Source organism: Muscardinus avellanarius (genome assembly GCF_963383645.1).
Source record: "Muscardinus avellanarius genome assembly, chromosome: 4".
NCBI classification, from domain to species: Eukaryota; Metazoa; Chordata; class Mammalia; order Rodentia; family Gliridae; genus Muscardinus; species Muscardinus avellanarius.
This window is the reverse complement of record NC_137789.1, coordinates 131,262,196-131,283,483: the sequence shown is the minus strand read 5'-3', so window position 1 is coordinate 131,283,483 and position 21,288 is coordinate 131,262,196. Positions and strand designations below refer to the sequence as shown.

At 39.3% G+C, this 21,288-nt stretch overlaps 1 protein-coding gene and 1 long non-coding RNA gene across 4 annotated transcripts in view; one reads left to right on the top strand and one right to left on the bottom strand.

Moving 5' to 3' along the window:
* The window catches only part of HPSE2 (heparanase 2 (inactive)), a gene marked incomplete at both ends in the record, with an annotated part of 666,883 nt that overhangs the window by 561,667 nt on the left and 83,928 nt on the right, over positions 1 to 21,288 (top strand). The window lies entirely within an intron of this gene.
* Positions 2,966 to 21,288, bottom strand: part of LOC308262059 — a 39,371-nt gene continuing 21,048 nt past the window's right edge. Inside the window, exon 3 of the long non-coding RNA XR_013961688.1 lies at positions 2,966 to 3,029. This is a non-coding gene — a long non-coding RNA (uncharacterized lncRNA). The remainder of the gene's footprint in view (positions 3,030 to 21,288) is intronic.

Below are 21,288 nucleotides of genomic sequence, written 5' to 3'. Positions count from 1 at the left end.
GAAGAAATTCAAATGGCCAATAAATGCATGAAAAAATGCTCAACATCATTAGCAATTAGAGAGATGCAAATCAAAACTACCCTGAGATTCCATATAACTCCAACTAGAATGGCAATCATTCAAAACACAAACAACAACAAATGCTGGTGAGGATGTGGAGAAGTGGGAACTCTAAGACATTGGTGGGATTGCAAGTTAGTGCAACAACTTTGGAAAACAGTACAGACCATCTTCAGAAAAATGGGAATGAACCTACCATATGATCCAGCAATACCACTCCTGAGTATCTACCCAAAAGAAAGGAAACCAAACTACCAAACTAATGCATGTGTATCTATGTTCATAGCTGCACAATTCACCATAGCCAAACTATGGAACCAGCCAAGATGTCCATCAACAGATGAATGGATTACAAAACTATGGGATATGTACACAATGGAATTCTACTCAGCCATAAAGAAAAACATAATTATGTCATTTACAGGGAAATGAGTGGAACTGGAGGACATCATGTTAAGTGAGATTAGTCAGTCACAAAAAATAAGAAATCGGATGCTCTCCCTAATATGTGAAAGCTAGGGAGAAATGGGTCATAGAAGGAACTGTAGACGAAGAAGGAGATTCTATAGATGTGAAAATAAGGCGACCTAATTGAGGGGATGGGGAGAGGGGAAATTCTCTATTGCACATGATGTACTTTAACAAACATATCAAAGTCAATCACTAAGCCAAACATGAGAAGGAGGCTGGAGGAGGGAATGGGGCGGGAACTGATTAAGGGCTAATTGAGTGATGTGTGCGTGTATGTCTCCACCATCTTGTATCCCATTGAGATGTATGGCTACAATGAGCTAATAAAGAAAAAGAAACTGAGGTAGAAGAGAAGGGTAAGAATCAAATATCATGATTTAATATGAGCACACTAAAGTTGATACGACTTTCAGTGTGTAATTTTCAACATGTCATACCTTCTGACTAGGAGTAGAAGAGAGCCATCATTAAAGAATATATAGTAAATATTATTTGGACTTGGAGAAAAATGTACAAGTAAAGCAAAGATCACAGAAGCTGGGAGGTGGACGATGAGAAGAGAGATAGAGGGAAAGATGAACTAGTGAATGACCTTCTCTTACAAAGTGGAGCTGGGTGCCAGCTCCTTAAAATACCACCAAAATGACCCAATAATCAGGCAAAGTGAGTGGACTGCTTCCAGCAGTAATAGAGAACATTGTTTTTTAAATATTCGATGAGATATTGGAAGTCTGAACTCTTCCCTACTCTGGATACTTCTTGCCTATCAACTCCCCTATCCTGGTGTAAAGCTACTTACAAATGTGAGGAAAGAACTGGAGTCACCTCTGCTTCAGGATCTATTCTGATGCTGTCAAACATTGGCATCAGCATGAAATCTCAATGTACTCGTCCTTTCTTTACTAGAGGAGTGAATCAGTTTCCAATGCAATTCTGAGTCTCTTAAATCATCTTCCCATTTTGCCCTCTTCATTGTTTTTGTATCCCAAAGTCCATATGACTTTCAGTGTGTAGTTTTCAACATGTAACTCATACCTTTTGACTAGGAGTGGAAGAGAGCCATCCTTGCAGGATAGATTATAAATATTATTTGGACTTGGAAAAATGTGTAAGTAAAGCAAAGATCACAGAAGCTTGGAGGTGGAAGAAGAGAGTTATCCGTGGGTATAAATGTAGGAGCCCAATATTATACATGATTAAAACTATTCTAAATTCCCTACGAATTTCACAAAATCTTGTCTAGGCTTTGGAAGGTTGTTTTTTTTTTTTTTTTAAATGGCTCTCAGCTCAGATTGAGACCAGGAATTAAAAGCCAGGGTTTTTTCCTATTCTGAGAGGGGTTCTATTTTAAAAGGTAATTGGGTTATAAGACTTTCTGGCCAGCCAGGAAAAAAACAGAGTGAGTCTGGAGAAGTAGAAGCAGAGTGAAATGGAAGAGCATAGGAGAGTGGAAGGGAGCAGAAGCTAAGGCTGTTTGTTTCAATTTGTGAAGTGTAGGAGGTATCTGAAGAATTATGTTAAAAAGAAAGATTGTGTGCATGAGAGCACGTATGTGTGTGTATGTGCATGTGTGTGTGCATGTGTGTGTGTGTGTGTGTGTGTGTGTGTGTGTTACTGAAGATTAAACCCAGGATCTTACACATGCTAGGCAAGTGCTCTACCTCTGAGTTCTGTCTCCAGTCATTTTTACTTTGAGACAAAGAATGGTTTGGTCACAAGATGTCAGTTAAGAACAGTACTTCTTAGTCCTGAGGGCCAGATTGAGGAACAGATTTCAGGTCTCTATCCTCTTACTGTGATACCCTTCCAAAGATGTACAACAAGAAATGGCAAGGACAGACAGAAAGAGAGAGTAGTGTTAATAATAAGGCAGATTTCCACCAAGGATGAAAGTTCTTCTAATCAGTAAAGTATTCTTAAAAAGAATTTTTTAATCCTAGGATCCAGACTGACCATTTGGAGAGTTCAAAGAAATAAAATAAAAAGTAAGTCAGAGACAGGCTTGAGAAAAGACATAAACTTTGATGTCAAGGTCAAAGAGCTTCTGGCAGGAGGCTACAGGGTTCAGTGAAGCCGTTTTTGAACCGAGATCTTAAGTAGTGATGCTGGGAGGTTTCAATTGAATCCCAATGGAACTGTCAAAACTGCTCAGTACTACTTCCAGTTGTCACCAGACTAACCTCTTGATAAAACTGATTTTATTACTTGCTGTAATAAGAAAGAAAATAAATAACTTTACAACAGTTTAGTAGTATCTCAGAAAAGCAAGGACAAAATCGAGGGTTTTTTAAGGTCTTGTTTCAAGTGAGTCTTTCAATGAGAGGAACATGATTAGGACTGGATAAACATGACATAATAGTTTAGGATTGGTGGATACAGCAAAGCAAGAATTTTGAGGCCAGGGTTTCAAAGAGTCTTGGAGTTAGCAGTCATTTGATACCATCTTTTGGAAACTTGAGCAGTCTGATGTTCTTTTAAAATGGGGCTTCAGGAAGTTCCTGAAACAAGCAGTAAAGATATTGTCAGGTTGTGTCATACCAGGCAAGAGCTTTCTGCAATAGTAAAGTCACATTGATGAAGACAGATAATAGAAATTAGTGAGCTTTTATCTGTAGATGGTTTCTGTTCTCAGAAACATAGATAAATGTGTGTAGTTGATGACAAAAGAATTATAGGTTTAAATATGTTGTTTAAAAATGCAAAGGTGAACAAAAATGAGGATATAATCTTATATTGGGAAAAGAAAACGGGGAATAGAAGGTAGAGGCTTTTAAAGAGTTAAGTCCTTGTCTTTCTGAATTCAGGGATAGTTCTAAAGGTGATAATCAAGAAATAGTAATATTTTGGTGGAAGAGGCAGTACTTTTATTATAAACATTTTTGAATTTTTTAGTCTCATGATATATTACTTTTGCAAAAATAAATTTAAAAATAAAGAAATAAGGAAGGGCTGCTAAGCAATTGCAAATTCAGTAGGAAGACCACAGGGAATAAGGGCTGTAATTCCAGAAAAGGTTTGATTCTGATGGACGTTTTCTCAAAGTGATAGGGGAGGTGGTTAGAGAGCATGTGGGGAGGGGAAGAAAGTGGAAGCAAAGGGCTTCCACTGCAGAAGTTTAAGCCTCAAAGAGGCAGAGGAATGGGTTAGTCCTGAGTACACTCTTGAAAGGGAGGGATCTGCCAGGACAGTTGCAGAGGTGCCTGGAACCTGCTGAGCTTCCCCCTTCCCCCAACCCTTCCCCCAGCTCTGCTCCTTTGCCTCTTTCACTGGCTGTAACATGGGTCTGAAGTAGTTTTTATTACAGTTTTTGGTGCATATATTGAATATAGTTTTATGTTTCCTGTTCATAATTGAAAAAGCAGATGAGTTCAGCATTTTCTGTTTCTCATGAAAAAAAAGTATATATATTAAACCAAATTGAGTTGCTTTTTATTTCTCTGTGGTCTTCAGTTGACTTCATTCTGTGGGTGAGAGGCCTTCAAAGACTCACCCCCCTCCCTCAGCCTACACAATTCCCTGTGGTAAATGTAATCCACCTGCTCATATTCCAGATTTTTTATTGTTTTCCTGGAGATTGTGCTCTTCTGTGACACTTCTGATTATTTTAATCTACTCTAGGTTTTTTGTGATAAGATAAATTGATCACTTTATAGCATAGTATATATTATTCACATTATTTCTGAACTCATTTTTTATCTTTACATATATTTTTCCAGTAAAGAGGAAGAGCAGGACCTTTATTCCACATAGAAATTAAGGAATCAGCCAGGTGTGATTGTGCATGCTTGTAATCCCAGTACTTGGGATGCTGAGACAATAGGATTGCACAGATTCTAAGCCAGCCTCAGCAACTTAGTGAGACCCTGTTTCAAAATAAAATGTAAATAGGTCGGGGGTGTAGCCAGGAGGTAGAGGCCTCTGGGTTTCATCCCCAGGAGCACACACACAAAAAAATTAAGAAATCAATTTCAAATTTTAGCTAAACAGTAACATTAAACACCTGAATTATAAGTGTTAGTATATGAAAATACTAATAGAGTGAAATATTTGAAGATAATTGTTTTTTATTTTTTAGTATTTTATTGGTGCATTGCAGTCATACATCTTAGTGGGGTGCAAGATGGTGGAGGCACACATGCACACATCACTCGTTTAGCCCTTCCCCAGTTCCCACCCCATTCCTCCCCCTTCCTCCGTCTCATGTTTGGCTTAGTGATTGACCTTGATATGTTCATAAATGTACATCATGTACATTAGGGCATTTCCTTCTACCCCTCTCCCATCACCTTTAGTTAGGTCGCCTTATTTGCTCATCTATGGTTTCTCCTTTGTCTAAAGTTCCTCCTATGACCCTTTTTCTCCCTAGTGTCTACATATTAGGGAGAGCATCTGATTTTTTACTTTTTGTGACTATCTCACTTAGCATAATGTTCTCAAGTTCCATCCATTTCCTTGCAAATGACATAATTTTGTTCTTCTTTATGGCTGAGTAAAATTTCATTGTGTACATATCCCATAGTGTAGTTGTTTACTGATATGAACTCTGTCCTTCTCGGATGGACTTAGCTAAAATATACAAGTAATGACAAAAAAATTAAGCAGTCTGTCTTCAACTCAGATGTTATGGATAATTAAAGATTTCAGTGGTTGTAGGAGGAGGAGAGAAAGAAAGTCAAGAACTGACATCAAAACATGGTGGTAATACTAGACTAAAGAAGACAGGAGGCCTAGTTTTAGCTTCATAGCAGCTATGGGACCTGTAAGCAAATCACTTCATCTCTCTAAGATTCCGCTTTTTTATCCATTAAGTGGGGATCATGAAAGTATATATATTACAGGGCTATTGTAAGGATTGATTAAAATACTGAACATAAAATGTCTAGTATAGTTCTTGAAACATAGAAAGGAATAAATATGCGTCACATGGTGACGTATGCTTGTAATCCCCGCGCTTGGGTGGCTGAGACAGGGGCATCGCACAGGTTCGAAGCCAGCCTCAGCTACTTAGTGAGGTTCTCAGCAACCTAGCAAAACCCTATTTCCAAATAAAATAGTAAAAAACATGTCTGGGAGTATAGCCTGGAGGTAGAAAGCCTCTGGGTTCCACCCCCAGTAACACCAAAAAAAAAAAAAGAAAAGAAAAGAAAAAAGAAAGCAATACATATTAATTATGTAATCATCAGTGTCACTGTGATTATTGCTGCTACAAATTCACCAATTAGCTTTAAGAATGTGACTTTGCCTATGTGAACATCTGTTAGAATCAGTGAGTTTTTTCTTACTTACCTGTTTTATTTTTTTTTCACTTCAATCCATCTCTCTTTCACCTCAGATCCACCATTTACCACAATAGTGAGGTAGTGTTCTGTGGAAAATGGGTACTCTAAGAATGGGTACTTGCATTTTATCCCTAGATGGGTAGACCAGACATTCCTTCTCAGGTTATTACATAAGCAAGTTCAGTTATTCTTAGGCCTTAAACAAGATTAGCTTGAAAGTAAAATGCAAAAAAAAAAAAAAAAAAAAAAAAGCTCGAAGTTTTTTCATTTCCACAGTAGCTGCTTATGCCCAGGATCCTATCTGAGATCGTCACCTAACGGTTGCTCAGCCTGACTTCTTAAAGATTCTCTCCTGCAGTGACTGGTAGCAGTATCAACCTGCCTAGCTTCCCGTTTCCCTGCTATCTCAGAAAACAGAAAAAGATTTTTTTTTTAAAGAGTTATTCTGCCGGGCGTGGTGGCGCACGCTTGTAATCCCCGCGCTTGGGAGGCGGAGACAGGAGGATCGCGCAGGTTCGAAGCCAGCCGTGCTGGCGTAAGAGACCCTGTTTCAAAAATATAAAATAGGTCTGGGAGTGTAGCCCGGAGGAAGAAGGGCTTCCAGGAACCCCGGTACCACCAAAAAAAAATAATAAATAAATAAAAGAGTTATTCTAAATAAAAAGGATAAAATGTTCCTTTCCCCTTTTCCCTTCTGTTTTAAGAACTACTTTACTAATCTGTGTGGATACCATTGGGGCAGGTGAAGTGTTTCCCAAGTTTCCAGAAATTGGATTCCCGTCTCAGTGTAATAGTCCTGGGTAATGATTCTTGCCCGCTGTGTATTTCCCTGGATCTCAAGTCTGTCACTGCTTATAGTCCTAATGTCCTTTCCTACTTTTCTTTAAGCCAAGAGAAAACCATGGACCACCTGAGACTGTCTTGTGGTTGAAGCAGACCTTATTCCTGACTTCAATACATGGGGTGGGGGGGGTCAGCCTTCCCTGGGTTTTGCTCCAGGCATGATAGAATAGATGAATCTGTGGTATCAGAATGGTTCCAGGTGCTTCAGCAGTAGCAGAACACCTAAGACTCCCTGTCCAGCTTTTTTCTGTGGCTTCCCAAGACAACTCCTGCTTCTTTTTTCTCATTTCTAGTATTCTCTTTAATTACTTTTTAAATATAAAAGTGAGATACAAATTCTTTAAAAAGGGAGTATTGTCTAAATAAAAAGAGTGAGAGTCCTTTTTTTCTTCTATTCCTGGTCTTATTCCTCTCTCCCTTCTTGGAGGTCTTCACATTCACAATTTTGATATATATTCACCCAGATTTCATATTTATGTGCATATTTTCATGTTTATGTGTACATTTACATACACATATAGATCTAAGTAATTATTAAAGTGCAGCTGTACTTTGCTTTATTTAGCAATTCCCCTTTTGACAAAAATTTTAGATATATCTCTCTTCAAGAAATATGTAGTTAAAGAAACCAGTCACAAAGGACTATAGTATATTGTATGATCCCATTTATATAAAATGTCAGAATAGACAAATCTATAGAGATGAGAAGTAGATTAGTTGCTTCCTCGGCCAAGACGTTTGGGGGTAAGGTTGGAGAGTGATAGCTGAGAGGTCCAGGGTTTCTTTTTAAGTTTACAAAAATTTCTAAAGTCAATTGTGCGATGTATACATGACTCTGTGAACTAAAACTAAAAGATATTGAATGTTATACTTTAGTGAGTAAACTCTATGGGATGTGAATTGTATCTCAATAAAGCTGTAATAAAGGAAATATAGTAGCAATCTCCTCAGGTATGCTTATCAGAACTAATTAAATTAGAGGCCATCTCCAAGGGCTGCCTAATCCCCTCCTTACTACACATCTAGAATGTTCCGCAACAAGCCTGGTCTCCTTAGTAGCAAATGAAATTTTTTTATATTTGTGCCACGATCTTTGTGACCCATGGTCCTTGTGAAAAAGAGTAAGAGGAGAGATGGAAAGGGGCTAACTTCTGGTTGGTTTCCATTATTTATCCTACAAGCAAGAGTCAAGTGGGAAATACTCTCAATCCGTCTCACCTGTGGTTCTAGAATAGCATGCAGTGAATCCAATGTCGTCTCCTTCATCATGAAGCAATAAGCAACATTTTCCAGAGTGGATTCTCTAAAGAGTCCTTCTTAATTTGCTTCATGGTTAAAATAGACCCTTTCGAGAGGAATAAAAATATGCTCTATACATTTTATCTTAAGAGTTTGGCTCACCAATAAGCCTGGGAAAATGTCTTTCCCATAGATGCAAAGGGCATCTCTGAAAGCTCTTCTGCAATAGAAGTGAGTACTCAATTTTATGGCTGACTCTAGAGTCCTAACAGAAAATCCTGCCATTACATTAGAAAATAACAGTAACAATAAATAATGAACTACCATTTATTGAATATCAAGGATGTACCATTGATTAGAGGATCCTCACAAGAACCCCTCTGAGATAGGTATAATTTCCTTTTACTACTGAGGAACAGAAGGTTTGGAACTGGCCCGAGGTCATACAGATCTATCACTCCCAAACAAATACCCTTTTAACTACACTCGACATCATTTTGCTTCTCGTTCCAGCCTTGAATATCATACTACAGACCTAGGGCTCTTTGAGATCAGGAGCCTTCATAAATCAGTCCCTGTCTCATTCACCATTCCTACCAGAGTGCTCGGCACATGGTTGCCTCCAAGTATATGTTGATGGAAATACATGGCCAGAACCTCTTCTTTACTTGGTCTATGTATACCACCTGAGGCATCTGAGCTCTGTGGGGGGAGTTCACGTAGGAGGCCACGTGGGACCTCTGACCAGCTCCAAAAAGGGATTTTCTTTTTAAAAAGAGGATGTTAGAAATAGTCTAAAGGGAAATGTTAGGAAATTAAAATCTGTGGAATCAGCATGAAAGCTGCTCACGGATTGCATTAGTCATGGACGGTGAGTTCACGCTCAAGAAAAGTGGAAAGATGGAAAGGATACAGTTGGCAGGGTGCAAACGACAGGTACAATAGTTCACAAACCACCTTCAGAAGGCAGAACTCAGCCCAGTATCCCAATGCACATGAGCATGTGCAGGTCAGATTAGAAAGAGAAGATTAGAGCAAGTGGCCAAAGCAAGAGGATGCACTTTGAGATATGATTGTATTCTCATAGCAAGAAATAAAGTTGACCTCTGGAACATGCAGATGCTCTCTCCAGAGAAAAAATAAATCATCAGCAACAGCCTCAGTGGAAAGGAGATACTATGTGTGGAAAGCAGTTTTGTTTTGAAATTAAAAATAAAGCCAAATAATTCCTTTCTTTTTTAGACAGGAATGAAACAGGGAATCCTCTTGTTCTGAATTAAACTCCTAAGGATTTAATGTCCCAGAGAAGACAGATAGTGTAGTGGCTGTAGTGACACTCACGGCTATGAGAAGAAGCTTGGCCCAACTGCCTGTGCCTGCCATGAATCAGGCTGGGCCTAAAGACCTTCCTACATCTCGAGCCACTATTTTGTGTAATATTGTAATGGGACTTTTTCTTGGGGACTTTTTTAATGCCTTTGTTTCTGCTCACAATTTCTTAATCTCATGAAATATGTCAGCATTCTATGGATGCTGTAAGTTCAAAGCTGGAGTCAGTTGTTGGAGAAACAGAAATCTGTTACTTCATTTTTTTTTTTTTTTTTTGTAGAACTGGGGATTGAATCTAGGGGCATTTTACCTCTGACATATATCCCTAGACCTAATTTTTATTCTTTTTTTTTGTGTGTGTGGTACTGGTGATGGAAACCAGGGACATTCTACCTCTGAGAACACCCTCAGCCCTATTTTTTTATTCTTTATTTTGAAACAGGGTCTCACTAAATTGAAAAGGGCCTCACTAAGTAGCTGAGGCTGGCTTTGAACTTGCACAATCCTCCTGTCTCAGCCTCCAAAATGCAGGATTACAAGCATGCACCACCATGCCCGGCTTTCTTTATTTTGAAACATGGTCTCACTAAGTTACATAGAGCCTCACTAAGTAGCTGAGGCTGGCTACAAACATGCAATCCTCCTGTCTCAGCCTCTCATGTACTGGGATTACAAACATGCACCACCACACTGGGATACTTACTTCATTTTTCTGTTCCTCAGTTTCTACTTTTGTAGCAGAAATTATTCCATTATACTGGCCAGTTACCTCAGATAAATGCTTTTTTGAAATGTAAAATTATTTTACTTCTTTGAAACACACTGAACAATCATTCATTAAATATTGGTCTCCTTTGTGCAAGAAACAGGGCTAGAGTACATGCAATATGATCCCAGGCTTAATCCGCAGGATTATTGTACCAGGCAGCAAATGGACCAAACACTGACATACATTGCATACATTAGGTCTTTTAACTTTCTCTTCTAGAAATATCTCTCCTGGAATCTGACTCTGGAATTTCCTGACTTTTCCAAGTTTAGATAATAAATCTTCCATTGCACTAGTATAACTTAATGCCTTTATTTGCCTGAATTATATTTTAAAAAGAAAGCTGTATAGTCCCACTGCCCTCAGTGAGATCACAAGCATATGTCATTAGATTTATATACTTCAATTTTTACACAGTGCAGTGCTAAAAACTTTAAACATGCAATAATTAACATTATGTGTGGTTGGAAACAGAATCTGGGAAGGAATACTGATTTTCAAATTGAACAGAATAGATCATTCCAATCTTCGAACTTAGGGTCAAAAAACACAAGGCACAGTTTTATTTTTTATTTTTATTTTATTGGTACGATATAGTCCCACATCATAATGTGGATCATGTTGACAATGGCGTATACTCACACAGTGTTTGGTGCCCGTCCCCCCCACTTCCCTTTTCCCTCCCTCCCAATACTGAGTGTGCATGTTAACAATGTTATAGTCACATGTATACACATATTCAAATGTAGCTTTTTCATTGATTAACCTCAGCCTTCTTCCTCCCCTATCCCTCCTTTCAGGCTTTGCTAAGGCTTCCGTTCATTATATGGAGTCCCTCTGGTATCCCTAATAATCCCTAACTTGAGCCTATTAGAGAAAACATATGTCCTTTCTCTTTCTGTGCTTGGCTAATCTCACTATACATAATGTTCTCCATGTCTTTCCATCTTCTTGGGAATGACATGATTTTGTTCTTCTTTATTGCTGAGTAGAATTCCATTCTGTGTATTTCTCATAGTTTTGCGATCCATTCATCTATTGATAGAGACCTAGATTGATTCCATATCGTGATTATTGAAAATTGTGCTGCTATGAACATGGGTATACATATGTTACTGTAGTTCTCTGATTTCAACCCCTTTGGAAAGATACGTAGGAGTGGTATAGACAGATCATAAGGTAGATCTATTCCCAGTTTTCTACAGAATCTCCACACTGATCTCCATAGCACCTGAACTACTCTGCACTCCCACCAGCAGTGTAAAAGAGTTTCCCTTTCCCCACATCCTCACCAGCATTTGTTGTTATTTGACTTCTTTATGCTTGTCACTCTGATTGGGTTAGATGCAATCTCAGTGTAGTTTTGATTTGCATCTCCCTGACAGCTAATGATGTTGAACATTTTTTTCATGTATCTGTTGGCCATTTGTATCTCTTCTTTTGTGAAGTATGTGTTCAATTCAGTTGCCCATTTCTTAATTGGGTTATTTGTTTTGCTAGTGCAGAGGTTTTTTTTTAGCTCTTTGTATATTCTGGATATTAGCCCTCTATCAGAGTGGTAGCTGGTAAAGATCTTCTCCAGTTCTGTAGGCTTTCTCTTTAGATTCTTGTGGGTTTCCTTTGATGAGAAGAAACTTTGATGTTTGATGCCACCCCATTTGTTAATTCTTGTTTTAATTTCATGCACTTTGGAGGTCTTGTTGAGGAGGTTACTACCTATAAGGCACAACGTTAAAGAAGGGATTCCAGTTGACTATCCCAGTTAGTCATCCACCCCTGGACCCTTGGCCATGGCTGCTTCCATGGTAACCACCTGGCTTCTCTACTTTAGGTAAAAAGGGAATCAGTAGATGGGGGCTGAGCAGACAAAACAATGTATCCAACCATCAAGTCACTGCTAACCACTGATTGTCATATTCTAATGACAAAAAAAAAGAAGGAAGGAAGGAAGGAAGGAAGGAAGGAAGGAAGGAAGGAAGGAAGGAAAGAAATGGTGTCTTCATTGCATACCATGTGAGTAATTCTGAGCTAATTAATTATTAATTTGTTGTCACAACAAAAACAAAACCTTCCTCTTAGTTCTGAGGGAAAGCTCAAGACTGGCACAGTTAGAAGAGTTTTCTTAAAGAAGAAAAACCAAGTCAATAAACATTCATTGGTGTATCCCCTGGGTACAACTTATCATACTGTGCAGCATAAAAGCAGTGGAAGCCATGCACTCAGATAGCACCAGTATGGATGACAAGCAGACCACAAGCTGGACACAGAAATACCAAGTCAGTGGAATAATGATTCTTAAGAAAAGACTTCCTTTAAGGGTAAGGAATGTTCAGATCTGGCCTTTAGATGAAGGCCAGGGACAAGGAAGAAGCAGTTTGGATGAGGATCCTACCCACCAGGAAGAACACTTACAGAAACCCATAGGGAGCCCACCTACATTACAGTGGGCACAGTGTGAGGTGTCCAGAAACACCATGAAATGTAACAGCTAGTTCTTAACAGTTCAATGGATCCCCATAAGAAACTGGAGTTATAGCGGGTTCTTAATTAGAACAATAAAGTAAGTGGAAATGGTGCGTGAGGTAGCTTCTTTTGTGGCAGTTGTTTGGCAGTCACTGGAGTGGGAGGGCACCAGGGGCAGGAAGGTCACCTGGGCATCAGTCCTAGTCTGAGATGAAGAACAAGGGAGCTAGCTGTTCTGGAAAAGCTGAATGAGAGAACTGCTGAACAGAGGAATCTTATTCTTAACATCCTCTTTCACCCCCTCACCCCTGCTTCCCTAGAATCTTGTCCCCTGCAGTATTGATAAGGAAAATTTAGCACAGGTTTGGAAAGTGATTCAAGAGATGACACCAGAAAGGCTTCATGAGATAAATCTAGAAAGATTAATTGAATTTTTACAGGTATAGTGGTACTTGAGGAATAGGAGAGGTAAGAAAGAGAATTAAAATGAATATGGATTTGGAGAGATAAGGGTAGTATTTAATCTTAGCTTGAAATGCTGCATGATATGGTCTTTTATATTTTTAAATTTTTCATCTGGTTCATTGTAATCATACATCTTAACGGGGTAAAATATATAGAAGCATACATGCACACATCACTCACTCCTTTATATTTTATTAAATCTATCTTATATTTATAATTATAATTTACATTTAAATTATAATTAAAATTAAAATTTGCATTTTAATTAAAACTGTAGAAGAACAAAAGAATGCAAAGCTAAGTAAGTAGTCTGACCTATTTATTATAGCAGCTTTATTGAGATATAACTCACACCTCATAAAATTCACCCTTTTAAGGTATACAATTTAGTAGGTCTTAGTATATTCACAGAGCTATGCAACCATTGTCATTATCTAATTTTAGAACATTTTATCACCCAGAAAAAAAACCCACACCCATTAGTCTGACCTATTATTAATTTACAACTCACAGAGTGTGAGGCTTTGCCTGACAGGAATTCTATCTTCTTTTGCTGTGTGGAAACCTTGAAACACTCTCATTAATCTTCAAGTCCCATGTCACCACTGCTCTAAGAAGAAACATCCTGGTATGGTGAGGTTGTGGGGTAGGGGCGAGAGAAGAGATCTGAGCACAGAAGGAAGGATGTGTAAAAGACCTCAAGGGAGAGAGGGGAGCTGTTGGGCCCAGAGAAATAAGCCAACCAGCACTGCAGCACTGCACTGGAACTTGAGGGTCTTATCTCCACAGACCTCTGGGGCTTGGCTGGGCAGGAAGCTCCTCCTCTCTGCTTCTAACCCCCCCCCCAGCAATGCTCATCCCCTTCTTTCTGCCATCACCCTCATTCTGCTGGGTCTGACTTTCCCCACGCTAGGCACTTTATCTTTGTATCTTACTGAAACCCCACAACAGACCACTTAAGTAGATGGGGCTATATAGCCTATTTTTATAAATTAACAAACATAAGTTCATAGAAGTTAAACTTGCTCTGTATCATATACTTGATAAGTGCCAGAACTTATTTCAAACCAAAGACTTGAACCAGGACTCATTTTGTTTCTGGATATTTACTGACATTGCCTCAGTAAGATTGGCATGGCTTCTTCAAAACAAAAGTTCAGTCCTATATCCTTTTTGACAGACCAGGGCAGAGAACCTGGGTCAAGGAAAGCTGACTACCCATGCCTGATAAAATCACTATTGGCAATTATGTTTATTTAAAGAAAAACTTTGAACCCTGCACTAATGTTTTTGAGAACTATGTGGCCTTCTAGCAGTGTCTTTTCTTCTAGCCCTTTGCACATCTGGCATGCTTGATCCCAGATGTGTGATTTCCATCCCATGGGGTGAGGCCACGGTGCTGGGGATCCAGCCGGCTCAGCTGTGCTCTCAAAGGCCTGTTTCTTTGACAGGACCGGCAGGAGGTGGCTAGTGGTGGTTGTGTAACCCCTGATTTATTACTGTCTCCAGCCAGAGACAAGTGCTACACAGTTTGGTACTTGTACGCGCACACACACACCATCCATTTGGAGAGGAGCACGAAGAAGGGAGCATTCACAAGGCATCGCCACTGATTTCTCTTTTCTCCCAGATCAACTGGTCTGACTTCTCCCTGTTGCCTCCTTTGCCTGTGGTCTGTCAGCTGGAGGTGATGACAAGGAATATTTCAGACTCTTTCCCCATCTGCTCCAAACACCAGGAAGCTGCAGGCCTGCTTCCCTCCAGGCCAGCTTAGAAATCCTGGTGTCAGGATAGAGCAGACTTCCCAAAGCCAACCACAGAACATTTAATACCTGTGCAAACCCCATGTAGAATTCATATGCCATAGGGTCATGGCTTTATGAGTGTTTCCATGACATGGTATTATTACACCCCAGATCTCTCACCTCATATGTCACTCAAGCATTCTCTGTCAGGAAACCAAGGAATAAACATCCAAAAAGAAGATTAATATTAGAAAGACTAAAAGAGTAAAGTTCAACCAACCATATGGTTCAGCTCAGAAGGGATGGTGTGTGAGCCCTTCTCCCTATCCCTTACCCTGCCTTACACCTCATCCTGTCTCACACTCCAAACAGGAATTCCTTTACAGCAGTGTTGCTTGGGCTACCTGCATCAGAGGCAGCAGGGAAGCTCTTAAGCAGTGCAGATTTCTAGGAGTCATCATTTCTGGGATATGACTTAGAATCTGTGTTTCACTTTCTCCCCAAAAGACTTTAGTGCACTGCAAATGACCTCACTCCAAACTGAGAAGTGAAGTGCACTGTTGAAGTGCATTTGCTCATGTAGAACACACTACTTTCTGGGCAAAATCTAGTAAGAAATGATGGTAATGAGGTAATTGTGTAGCACTTGTCTCTGGCTAAATTTATGGTTCTGAATTTGACTTCCTATACTACTTACCTATTTTTCTTCATTTTCCTCTCTCCTCTGGAGCCATAGGGACTAAGTCACCTCCCCTTCCATGGAGATCCTTTAACTCAGAGTCTTCTGTGTTCTACCTCAGGAAATGGAAAGTTGAGCTCAGCTGCTGGTCCTGAGCACAGTGTTGCAGGAGCAAGCTCTTGCCACAGCTGACTGGTGCTGCCCTCCTGCAGTCTCTCTACCATAGCCACAGGTCACTGGTGGCCTGATGTTGTGCTGCTTTTGCACAAAGTCTTGGAAAGAATGAGCAGATTCACCTACGATAGAAAATAAATATGACTTTTAAGTTGCTTCTTTCTGAGTACCTGGATCTTTAGTATGGCCTCATGGAGGACAGGTAAGGACCTGATGTGAGAGATGTGGTTTTCAGGACCACTGGAGAGGCCCTTTCCATTCCCAACTGCCTCCCATGCATGTGGCCAAATATTACCTTCATGGAGGGCTTTGCTTTTCCAGACATCTCAGTTAAAAAGGAACTACCCACTGAAAAGATCTCAGAATAGGTGGGGTGGGTGACACATGCCTATAATTTTAGTACTTAGGTAAGCTGAGAAAGGAAGACTGAGCATGCGTGGGCAACTTAGTGTGACCCTGTCTCAAAAATAAAAACTAAAAGGGGTTGAGGAAATACTTCAGTTGTAGAGCACCTCAGTTCAATCCTCAGTAACACACACACACACACACACACACACATATACACACAACACACAACACACATGTCAAACATTAGTGAAATAGAAGTTAGAGCCTAGCCATAAGTCAGAGCTTCTAGCCATGCTGCTTGCTGTCTGTAAGGCTTGAGTTTTCTTTCTGAGCCTCACTTTTCTTTATTTGTTAAATGGGAATATAACCTCATCCTTCATTTACCATCTCATAGGGTTAAGAGGGTTTAAGATGATAACATATATTTTTTACATCTTAAAGCACTCAGAAGTGTTTTCATTATAATGCAATATTATAGAGATAGCCAACTTGGACAGGGCACTGCAGCAGTAGGGTCTTTCAGAAGACCCAGAGTTGAGCACTTTCACCAAGAGCCCAGCCTTCTCTCCCCTCCCCTCCCCTTCCCTTCCCTTCCCTTCCCTTCCCTTCCCTTCCCTTCCCTTCCCTTCCCTTCCCTTCTCTTCTCTTCTCTTCTCTTTTCTTTCTCTCTCTCTCTCTCTCTCTCTTCTCTCTCTCTCTCTCTCTCTCTCTCTCTCTCTCTCTCTCTCTCTCTCTCTCACACACACACACACACACACACACACAAAGTTCTACATCTGCAAAACAAGAATGCAATGATGACCATGGTGACCGTGGTAGAGGTTTTGGTGAAGAGTACATATGAAGCACTTCCCAGTGTGTCTGGTACATATTAAGTACTCTGTGAGTATCGTCATTATTATTATCCAGTGGGAAGAAGACAAAGAAAAAATTCTAGTTTTGCCTGGTTGGGCTTCTGCTTCTTTTTCTTCCATTCTGCAAATTGACAAAAAAAAAAGTAAGAGCTTAAGAATATAACGTTGTTATGTAGCCCATTTGAACCTGTTATTCTTTTCTGCTGTGCACTAAGTAAAATGATGTGGCCAGCACTCAGAATAGGAGGGACTGTCACACAAGAGGGTGACTTAAGTTCTGGTTTGACCAAATTTATTCCAGTTTATCCCAGCTATAATTATTAAATGTCCTGGTTTGTATGAAAAAAATTAGAATCACCTAAACATTAGATTTTTAGAAAAGCTTTAAATAAGGGTTGGAAACATTAAGACAGGTTACTGAGAAAGCTTGTGAAATTCTCTTCCTTGGAAATATTTAAAACATGCCCATCTGGCTGAGATGATTTAGAACAACTGCAAACAAGCACTCATTTATAAACCCCTAAAATGCTTTGTTTGGTTTGGTTTAACTAAACTGCCTTGCCCTGCCTCCAGGAGGTACGTAGGTAGTAAAAATTAATGGAAACAACATTCTTAACTACTCAATTTGCCAAACAAAAATTGCTTTGTGCTGTGGGCTAGTGAATGTGGATGAGCAACTATTATGAGTTTTAAGCCAGTAAAATTCTGCTTCATATTGTAGAAAATAAATAGCATAGGTTTGAAAGTTAACAAATTCTTGAACAGCTATAACTTGAAAGAAGAATATAGAATATTACATAAAGAAATTGAAACAATAGTTAACAATGTGCCAGGTTCTGTAAATATAGGAGTGCATTTCATCTTCAACAAATCCTCTGAATTTAGTACAACTATTAAGCATATTTAACAGACGAGATCATGAAGTCACAGAAAGTTAAGGGATTTGTTCAAGTTAATGGCAGAGTCCGAGTTTGTCCCAAGCAGTTTGAACTGACCGTCAACCACTATGCTCTGCACCCCTGGGAAAGAGGTGCCTCTAGTTTATTTATGTATGTATTTATGTATTTATGGTGGTACTGGGGATGGAACCCTTCTACCTCCGGGCTACACTCCCAGACCTATTTTATATTTTATTTGGAAACAGGGTCTCTTAAGCCAGCGCGGCTGGCTTCAAATCTGCGCCATCCTCCTGTCTCCGCCTCCCAAGCGCGGGGATTACAAACGTGCGCCACCACGCCTGGCAAGAGGTGCCTCTAGTTTAAAGGAAGGCGTGGTGGGGACAACATTATTAACTAGTTTTTAATTCCATCTTGGCTGACTACTATGAGAGCAGTCTGCCTTGCATCAGAGAAAAACAAACTGGCCCTCACTATGGGACAAAACAAAACAAAGAAAAATAGTATTTATTAAGCTTAGTATTTAATTCTCATGGTATCTGTGGAAAGTAGGTGTCATTATTTTTATTTTGTCAAAGCGGGAGCTTAGAGAAGTCAAGGAGTTTTCCAGGCCTCATAGTAAGTCAGAGACAGAAGCACGGCTTCCCACCTAGGAATCCTGTCTTCCCAGGATTGAACAAGTAGACTAAGGAAATTATGCACAAGAATGGCCCAGTGGGTTTAAAGTCAGGTTCATTTAGCAACTCTATAAAGTACCTGTGATTAAAACTAAGCCAAATAAGTATGTTACAAACCAGAATATAGGAAATGACTCTAGAGGGTGTGTGTGTGTGTGTGTGTGTGTGTGTGTGTGTGTGTGAGTAGTAGTAGTAGTAGTAGTAGTAGTAGTAGTAGTAGTAGAACATATGCCATCTTTAAAATAGTCTTGTTTAGGATATAATTTACATGATGTAAGATCCACTCATTTAAAGTATCCAGTTAGTGGTTTCTAGTATATTCACAGAATTGTGTAATAATTGCTTTCACCACCCAACAAAGAAATGGCATAACCATTAGTACCCACTGCCTATTTGCCCCCATCTATCTCTGCCCCAACATACTTTCTGTCTCTATAGAATTACCTATCTGGCCAATTCATATTAGTTGAATCATATGACAAATGATATTTTATTAATGACCTCTTACACTTAACATGTTTTAAACATTCATCCATCTTGTAACATGTTTGTACTTCACCTATCTTTATGATAGAATAATATTTCTTACACATATATTCCACATTTTATTTATCATCCATTAGTTGATGGATATTTGAGTTGTGTACACTTTATGGCTATAATAAACACTCATATACAAGTTTTTGTGTGAACATATGTTGTCATTTCTCTTGAGAATGTATTTAGGAGTGAGATTTCTGGATCACATGATAATTCCATGTGTAATCTTTTGAGGCACATTAATATAGTTTTTAAGGATACTTTCATTTTTGCAGTAGTAGGGATGGAACCCAGGAGCATTCTATCTTCAAGATACACCCCTAGCCCTATTTTTTATTCTTTATTTTGAAACAGAGTCTCACTGAGTTGCAAAGAGCCTCACTAAGTAGCTGAGGCTATCCACAAACCATGATCCTCCTGTCTCAGCCTCCCAAATGTTGGGATTACAAACATGCACCACCAAACCTGGCAGGTACTTTCTCAAAATCATATCCCAGGAATCACTTATCCCAAACAGAATTAATCTCAGACTTGCCAGGTACTCAAAATGCTTTGTCTATATAGTGACACTCAAAGATTGCTTTACTTCTCATCAAAGGGTAGCCCCTCAGGGGCAAAGATTGCCCCTTAATTCACCTGTCCCAATATAGAGCCTGATATATAACAAATACTCAGTGTTTGCTGAATCAGTGAGTGCAGATGAATTAATAAAATAGAAATGTTACCCAGGCATGGTGGTATACACTTGTAATCCAGCTTTTGGGAGGCTGAGACAGGAGGATCCGGATTTGCAGCCAGCCTCAGCTACTTAGTGAACCCTCCACAACTTAGTGAGATCTTGTTTCAAAATAAAGATAAAAAAATAGGACTGGGGGTATAGCTTGGAGGTAGAATGCCCCTGAGTTCCATCCCCAGTACCAAAAAAAAAAAATAGAATAGAAGTGTAAGATAAAAAAGGAATTGGGGGATGTGGGGATAGAATGACCAGATGAGAGTCATAGCAGGTCAGGAGAGACTTCAGGGTAAGATGACTGGAGAGTGTGCTGAGGTCAGTCCAGTGGGAGTGGAGTGTGGTGGTGGAGGTCACTAACAGGCAGAGGGGAGAGTATCAATGGCAATGAATGAGTCCATCCTAGGGAATCAAACCTGAACTAAAGAACCAATTGACACAACTGCTTTGATTCCCAGAAACACAAACTCAAATGCCCACTGGGGTTAGAGATCTCTTGATATCTCTCTCTCTCTCTCTCTCTCTCTCTCTCTCTCTCTCTCTCTCTCTGTTACACATATATGAAATTTCTTATTTTGAAAATATTAGAAATAATTAGGGTTCTAAAACTTATTATTGAAACATAACATACATACAGGAATAATATATCCTAAGTAAATGTTCAATGGATTATCACAAATTTAACATCACTATGTAACTAGTATCTTGATTAAGTATCAGGATAGTATCAGCAACCACAAAGCCCCCCCAACCATGTGCTCCCTTTCAGTCATTACTGCCTCAGTAGTGATCACTGTCCTGACTTATAAAGAATGACTTTGTCAGTTTTATGCTGGATGTAAATGAAATTGTAGAGGTGTGTGTGTGTGTGTGTGTGTGTGTGTGTGTGTGTGTGTGTGTCTGGGATTTTTCTTTCAGTGTTATGTTTGTATGAAACATCTTCTGGTTGGATACAGTTATGGACTGCTCATTCTCACTGCTGTGTAGTACCCCACTGTGGGAGCAGATAGATCATAATTTATGGATCTGTTTTACTAAATGGACATTTAGAATTTCATCATTTTAATTATTACACATAGTGCTTCTGGGAACATCTAGTAGATATCTTTTGGTAAATGTTGAATATGTATCTAGAAATGAAGTAGCAGGATTATAGAAAATGTATATATTCTGTTTCTTTTGTAGTTTTTTTTTGTTTTGTTTTGTTTTTGTTGTACTGGGGATTAAACCCAGGAGCATTCTACCTCTAAGTTATACCCTCAGCCCTATTTTTTTTTATTTCAAATAGGATTTTGCTAAGTTACTGAACACTGACCTCAAAACTGCAATCCTCCTGTCTCAGTCTCCCCAAATACTGGGATTACAGGTATGTGCCTTTACACACACACACACACACACACACACACACACACACACACACCACTTCTTTCTTTCTTTCTTTCTTTCTTTCTTTCTTTCTTTCTTTTAGGTACTGAGGATCAAACTCAGGGCCTCACACATGCTCGGCAAAGTGCACTACAGAGCGACATCGTGACCCAGTTTTAGGAGATACTGTCAGTGTGCTTGTACATTCCTGCCAGCAGTGTATGAAAGTTCCAGTTTCTCCATGAAACATTTGATTTTTTTTCATCTTAGCTATTCTCATGTATGACAGTGGTATTGATTTTTATTTATATTGCCCTTATTACTAATGAACTCGAGCATCCTTTCCCATGTTTATTGGCTAT